Below are 7,988 nucleotides of genomic sequence, written 5' to 3'. Positions count from 1 at the left end.
GTGCTGGCTTAACACTCCCAGGGTTCTACTAGGACACATAAATACCCAAGAAAGTGGGTGGGAAAACAGCGCCGCGGTAGCTCAATGGGTAGAGCATCGCACGCGAAATGCGAAGGTTGTGGGTTCGGTTCCCACCTGCGGCAAGTTGTTTTTCCATCCACTTTATTTTCCATTAATTCTTCGTTTCTTTATTTCATTTATTAAGCACAAGTAATTTCCCCTATGTTGTCCTTGGTGTCGATGTTTGTTGGCTTCTTATGATATGACTAATAAAATTGGGACCCTCTGTTAACCCCCTTTCTTCTCGTTTATATATATATATATATATATATATATATATATATTATATATATATATATATATATATATATATATGTGTGTGTGTGTGTGTGTGTGTGCGTGTGTGTGTGACGCGAGCAGGAGTTCGAACGCTGCCTTTATTCGTATTCCTTTGCTGTTAGACAGCGGCTTCCTGCCATCTGCTACACATTCCCCCTCCGCCCAAAAGAGCGCGCGCCGCAAGCAACACAAGAGGGAGCAATGGAAGACTACTAAATAATCAAATATCCAAAGGTGCAATTGGTGAATGTCCCGGTTTACCTCTGTATACTAATTAAAGTTCACAATAAGCTATCGCAGTCCGGTGACGTCCAGCATAACTCGGGGGGACGGGCTTAGCTTTTCGGCTCCTCATGACACCTACGTGCACCGAATCACGTGAACACTGCTCGCAGTATATGTACAGCTCTTGATACAACTGAGTAAGATTGAAGTGTCTTGCAGGAGATGTAAATATGGTTGCACTTTAAGATAGGGCATGTGGAATGCAGAATACGTGGACTTCGGCGGTTTGCTGTCACTGGAGAGCTACCGTCGACATGAAGTCGGCTCGCTTCTGGTGGATGGATATGTGCGTTGTCTGAACCGAGTGCACGTTGCACGAAGTTTTTGATGCGGCGTTAGTGTTGCATTAGTACACCAGAAAATTGCAGCTCTCGTATTCGTCGTTGCTTGCGCTATTGTCGCATTTGTCGTGTCAGGCACGGTCCCGATTGGTGGTGTTGAAAAACTTCTTGACGACAGTCATATGTAGAAAAACGACATCATTACTGAGTTTTTCTTCGGTTCAGTTTATTTGTGCGCACAGGTCTTCCGTTGTATTGCATCTTCTCTTTCGTTGACGCCATTTTCGGCGTCACCATCGTTTGTGTCGGACTCGTCCTTGCATTAGTCGAACTGGTTCTTGGAGTTGCTGAGACAACGCTTCCTGTTGTGGCCTGTCTGATGGTGAGGTCCAAGTGGGAGCTTCTACAGAAGTCACATGTACGGCTGCTATCCATGTGCCGTCGTGCCGAGAGGGCAATTCTGTTAGTCGGCAATGTGTGATATCTGGGGCCCTCGATTCCTCTGCAATATCAGCACTTTGTTGGTGTCTGGTGTACGCGAAAGCGCTCGTAATATGCGAAGCAGCTAGAAAGCCATGTGTCAGTTGTCCATCTGCTACTGATAGAGCAAAATGCTCTATTTAGCGGAGTGAACTTACGGAGTTGGTCGTTTGATTGTGTAGTCCCGGTGGAAAATCAGATGGCCTAATTTCACTTATTCTATTGATTGCACCAATACAACCCGAAATTCCATGTGGTCGATTAATGGACGACGCCGCAGTGGATGTGATTGCACCACATGCTTCTAGGGATACGTCTGCCTCTATAGAAGTTAAGATTTCCTTTGTGAACGAAACGATACTTTGAAGCACGTGCTGCGGAATCAGCTTTATAGAAGAGTCGCGTGACTTGACGCCCGGAGGTGGGTCGCACGTACAAGGCGAAATGAACGCATCCGATTCATTAGCCATGGCAGGAGTACGATAACGGGATGAAGACGCACATATTGGTGATTCCTGCACGGAAGTGAAACCTGATGGAAGGATTGGCCTTGAAGTAAAGTAACTTGCATATCACTCAGAGAACGGAGGATTTATTTTATTCATTGTGCCTCGTGAAATACTAGTAGGTGTGTGATTTCGTTTCGTCTTTTTCGGAGGATCACTACGAGAGATAGTTATCGACGTTCTAGAATTATGTGGCTTTGGTGGTCTCTGATGAAGATAGCTACGGGGATACTGTGGATTACTGCAGCGACCGATTTTATATGATCCCAGCTGGTGGATAATAGAGGGATCTGCAACGTATACTTGAAATTTACTGATAATGTCTTGTTTTAATTTCTCCCACGATTCCTTGTTTTCAAAATGTGCTGAGGTAGAACCGAAATGCCTCATCGGTGACATAGTCATTGAAATTGGCGACCATATACCGTTTTGACCATGATGTAGCAGATGCGTGGAGCTTCGACGGTCCCAGTCTTCCACGGTCCCATCGTCCGCTTGTCCGTTTTACTTAGGTATGCTCAAGGCTTCTGGTGATGCGGTCATGGTGCTGGTCGGTGTCGGTGGTGGAGCTGTGCCTTCCGGCTGCACGCCGTGGTGTTGAATACGTGCATGAAGAGGTGAGGCTGATCAGGTGGCTGTCAGGTCTTTCACCTGTAGACTTGTGTGACGCGAGCAGGAGGTTGCTGACCGAGACAAACATGGTCGCCCGAACACTGCCTTTATTCTGCGTCCTCCTCTCCTTTTAGACAGCGGCCTGCTGTCTTCCGTTATATATCATCATCATCATCATCATCAGCCTGGTTACGCCTACTTCAGGACAAAGGCCTCTCCGATACTTCTCCAATACCCCGGTCATGTACTAATTGTGGCCATGTCGTCCCTGCAAACTTCTCAATCTCATCCGCCCACCTAACCTTCGGCCGCCCCCTGCTACGCTTCCGTATCTCTTGGAATCCAGTCCATAACCCTTAATGACCATCGGTTATCTTCCCCCCTCATTACATGTCCTGCACATGTCCATTTCTTTTTCTTGATTTCAACTAAGATGCCATTACCTCGCATTTGTTCCCTCACCCAATCTGCTCTTTTCTTATCTCTTAGCGTTACACCCATCATTCTTCTTTCCATAGTTCACTGCGTCGTCCTCAATTTGAGTAGAACCCTTTTCGTAAGCCTCCACGGTTCTGCCCCATACGTGAGTACTGGTAAGACACAGCTGTTGTATACTTTTCTTTTCAGAGATAATGGCAAACAGCTGCTCATGATTTGAGAATATTTGCCAAACGCACACCAGCCCATTCTTATTCTTCTGATTATTTCAGTTTCATGATCCGGATCCGCGGTCACTACGTGCCCTAAGTAGATATGTCCCCTTACTACTTCCAGTGCATCGCTATCTATGGTAAACTGCTTTTCTCCACCGAGACTGTTAAAGATTTGCTTACTTTTCTGTAGATTAATCTTTAGTCCCACCCTTCTGCTTTACCCATCCAGATCAGTGAGCATGCATTGCAATTGGTCCCCTGAGTTACTAAGCAAGGCAATATCATCAGCGAATCGCAAGTTACTAAGGTATTCTCCATTAACTCTTATCCCCTATTCTTCCCAATCCAGGTCTCTGTATACTTCCTGCAAACACGCTGTGAATTCCATTGGGGAGATCGTATCTCCCGGCTTGACTCCTTTCTTTAGTGGGATTTTGTTACTTTCTTTATGGCGGACAACGGTGGCTGTGGAGCTGCTATAGATTTCTTTCAATATTTTTACATACGGCTCGTCTACACCGTGATTCCGTAATGCCTCCATGACTGCTGAGGTGTCGACTGAATCAGACGTTTTGTCCTAATTAATGAAAGCTATATATAACGGTTGGTTATATTCCGCACATTTCTCTATCACCTGATTGATACTGATAATATGGTCTATTGTTGCGTAGTCTTTACGGAATCCTGCCTGGTCCTTCCGTTGACTGAAGTCTCAGGTGTTCCTGATTCTATTGGCGATTACTTTAGTAAGCACTTTGCAAACAACGGACAGTAAGCTGATCGCTCCATACTTTTTCAAGTCTTTCACGTCCCCTGTCTTATGGATTAGGCTTATGTTAGCGTTCTTCCAAGATTCCGGTACGCTCGGGCTCATGAGGCATTGAGTATAGAGGGTGGCCAGTTTTTCTAGAACAATCGGCCCACTATCCTTCAACAACTCTCCTGTTAACTGATCCTCTCCAGCTGCCTTCGCCCTTTGCATAGCTCCCATGGCTTTCTTTACTTCTTCCGGCGTTACTTGTGCAATTTCGAATTCATCTAGACTATTCACTCTTCCAGTATCGTCGTGGGTGTCACTGGTACTGTATAAATCTCTATAGAACTCCTCTGCCACTTGAACTGTCTCATCCAAATTAGTCATGATATTGCCGGCTTTGTCTTTTAACGCATTATATATACACCAGCTATATATATATATATATATATATATATATATATGCGTGTGTGTGTGTATGTGTGTGCGGTCATAGCTTTTTAGCCTGTAGTGTCCAGACAGGTGCAAATATTATATAAAAGCCTCAGTGCCGTTCGACTCTGTGAGGAAGGATGAGCAGCGAAGCTGTGTATGCGAGCCCTTTATTGGCCAACTGCTCCTCCGCGATGGGTCGGCCCGACATTTCACTATCTTCGGTATCGGCTCATGTATGGGGAGTGCTTAACGCCCGCGTCACCTGCGGCGCGTGGCGGCCCGACATTGCACTATCTTCTCGAGTTTTTTCTACACGCGGATACGATAGAGGCTAAAGTAGCCCTTAACCGCTTCGCTGTAAAACCTGTGAGCTGATAGGCAATATAGGAGCTGTGCATTTTCTATGGCTTCAACTTATTCAAACCGAATGAAAGTAGCATGCACGGGAAAGCACAATGTAAGCGAAGACGTGTTGAATCGCTGGACATAGTGCGGCACATTCGCGTGGCGCCGCTACCAGAAATGTCTCTTTATTTGGGTGTGCTGCAGCAATATAAAATGAATATCGCTTCTACCTTCCGACTGAAGATACGCATGTACATATATAGTTAAACTGTACGCAAAATGTTGCCTGTAAAAAACTTGAGTGACGCTGGATAACTGACATTGCGTGAAAATGGCTTGCGTATAGGTTAGGGACCTGTTATGATTCTTAAATTCATGCAACCGTGAGCTGACCCGTGAAGACACCCGACTGCATTAAAGCCAAAGATTTCTTTATTTGTCCTTTCCGGGGGCTCTAAAATCTATACACGAGCGCTATATAATTTATTTAACAATGGATCATACAGAATGTCCTTCTAATTGGTGCTTCCTCTTGGAAACGGTCGCCGAAATGTGTAGAACAGTGACATTCTCCAAATGTTAATAGGTGGCGGCCAGGATAGCTTGGCTCATAGCAAATGCAAATGTGGCGGACCATAATTAAACAGTTATGCAGAAGAGCTGAACACATGGTATACCTATTTCTAAAGCTCTTGAAATGTCATAAAGAATAATCTAGACGATGATGTATGCTCGTGACGTGTACTGGCTTCCACGACAGTGCTTGCATTTGTCGAAGCAAATTCTTCGACCTTCCCATTATATATTTCAGTCATCAATGAGCCATTATTTGCAAGTGAAGCATTATTTGCTTTGCTACTTAGTTCATCTTGCCTCCCACGTCCGGTAAGTACCTTCTGTTGCAAAAACAACGTAGCCTGCAGTAAGGAGTACCTTTCTTTGCATTCGACCAATAATTCTGCATGTCTTGCCTAAAAACCGCCTCTTTCCTTTTCGCTGTCAGCAGAACACAGCCGCTTGAGCTATTCATGCGAGAATTAGTGTCCAGTTAGAACGCCACGCAGGCAAGCAACGAAATATTTACCATATCGGTGAAGTATTAACAAAGTGCATGTGAAACTACACTCCAGTGCGTTCTCTTGGCGTGCGAATGACTATGGAGACAGCACCGTCCTTAGTTGCAGGAACCCAGCCTTTTCCCGAAGGTTAGAGCCTGGCTTTCATAGATAAAGGAGTGTCCGACGATTACGATACCCCCAAATGCGAAATTTGAACACAGCTCGATAGGTGCTTTCGTTTCACGATATGTTGAGTCCAACAATTTGAGACTGAAATCAATGCACCGACTGGCAGTGGGACAGTGTCATCAGCGCCTTCGCAGAGAGAGGGGCAGTATCAGAACGTTAGCGCGATAAGCGGTATCGGAACCAGTTGTACAAGAAGGCAACGAAGAAGACGCGAGAACTGGCGAGCGCGCGTTGGCGCTGTTACGCCAAGCGACGCCAACAAGCCAGATGTGTTAGAAACGACGACGAAAGGTAGAGCAGTGGCGCGAGCGCGTTCGCGTGGTTACGCCAAAGTACCCCGACGAGCCAAATGTAGTAGATGACGACGACGAGTGCACGAGCAGTGGTGCGTGGTACAAGAGCAAGAACTATATTGAAAAACTTTTATTGATGAGAAGGCCAAAAGTAAAGAAAATTAAAAATCAACGTCGTGAGCGGCCTTCAGACTGCCGGTTGTGGGGTCCAGGCCGTGCCTAGAGGCGACGTCCTCTGCCCAGCTCACAAGACGAAGTTGCAGATCCGGCTCCGTGCTGGACAAAGGAGCTTCCCACTGCCGCAGTCTGATTCGGTGTTAAGAGGCAGTGGGCAATTCTGCCGGGCAGGAGCATAAGACGTGAGCACAATCGATGTGGGATCTGTCACATAAGCAGCAGGCGGGCGAGTGCGTCCTCGGGTGGAGGATGGCAAGACGTGCAAAATAATGTTTTCAAGCTGAAGGTGGCGCCACATGTTCTGGCGGTACTGGGAAAGGGATTTGTGCGGAAGGGTGAGGTGAAACAAGAGAGGCGGTATTGCAAGGTTATATCGTGGTACCTGAGGAGCAAGCACGTCGCGCGAATCCCTTCCCGGCGGCGGCGGGCTTGCTCGGTCAGTCGAATCGCGAGCGATCGAACTGGTCGCCTCTTTGCCAGGGTGGACCTCGCCAGCGGGAACCCAGATGATTTGGATGGGGCGAGAGGGGCGGTGTCGCAACGAAAGATATCGACGGCCGAGGGTGTCGCCTGTCCAACCGCGTAGTAGTAGGCAGCAGGTTTAGAGTCACTGAAAATACATTTCGCACGGAGGTTTGTCGACATTGGCCTCAGCAGAGGTGGAATTGTATACTGAAGCAGCAGAAGCTTGATATGGGCGAGTTTATTTTGCATACTTGAAGAAATGAGCGCGAGGACTAAAGACGAGGACTAAAGAACGAGGACTAAAGAACGAACGATAACGAAGACGAGGACTAAAGGAGGAACTTGTATGGCGGACAAGGAGCTACTTCCAACTAAATGTTTTCGTGAAGACACTGGATTTTATATATATGCAGCCTAGAATAACACCAACCGGGCATCACGACCTCCCTATCCCATTAGAAAAGCTATCTCTTTCTCGGTAGGTGTCATTGACGAGCAGCTAATGCACGTGCCCTCGACCTTTGCAATGTAGAAAGCTTCTAATATCTCTTGTTCTAGCCTATCTCTAGAATGTGCCAGAAACCTGGTGTCACGAAGATACGGACGGCAATTATGTCGTTTATAGTGTTCAGCCAGGTCGCCCCCCGCATTGTTATTTAAGGCCAAATTGTGCTCACGCGCCCTTTCATTGAAACACCGTCCGGTTTGACCGATATGATCCTGTTCGCAACTTAGGGGTATCTCATATACGACATTACTTTTGTTTCCTTTTCTTACTGCGTCGCTCCTGCTAAAAGTGAAGTGTAAATGTCCGGTACTAAACTGATGCCCGAACAAAGTAAGTTCCTAAAAAACATTCGGCAAGAAAGGCGTGACATGCGAAGCGCCGTTGAAAAAGAACTCCGAATGGAATTCAAAGATATGCAACATTCTACTGATTTCTTCAGCACCTAGTTTGATGCAATGACGACAGGGTGTGCTGCGATTGAAAAAGAACACACTTCTTTAAAAACGGAAAACACTGCTTTGACAGCCAAGTATCAGGAACTTGGAGAGCAATTGTCTGGCCTTGAGGAGAGAGTGACAACCCAAGAACAGCCCTCAAGAAACTGAATC

At 46.4% G+C, this 7,988-nt stretch overlaps 1 protein-coding gene across 1 annotated transcript in view; it reads left to right on the top strand.

The window, feature by feature from the left end:
- The first annotated feature begins 5,419 nt into the window (after positions 1–5,419).
- LOC142574214 (uncharacterized) overlaps positions 5,420–7,988 on the top strand; it is a 121,699-nt gene continuing 119,130 nt past the window's right edge. The window contains exon 1 of the mRNA XM_075683363.1: positions 5,420–5,575. The gene's annotated coding sequence lies outside the window, so the exon portion shown is untranslated. The remainder of the gene's footprint in view (positions 5,576–7,988) is intronic.

Source organism: Dermacentor variabilis, chromosome 3 (genome assembly GCF_050947875.1).
Source record: "Dermacentor variabilis isolate Ectoservices chromosome 3, ASM5094787v1, whole genome shotgun sequence".
Classification (NCBI taxonomy): Eukaryota; Metazoa; Arthropoda; class Arachnida; order Ixodida; family Ixodidae; genus Dermacentor; species Dermacentor variabilis.
This window is presented reverse-complemented; position numbering and strand designations above follow the sequence as displayed.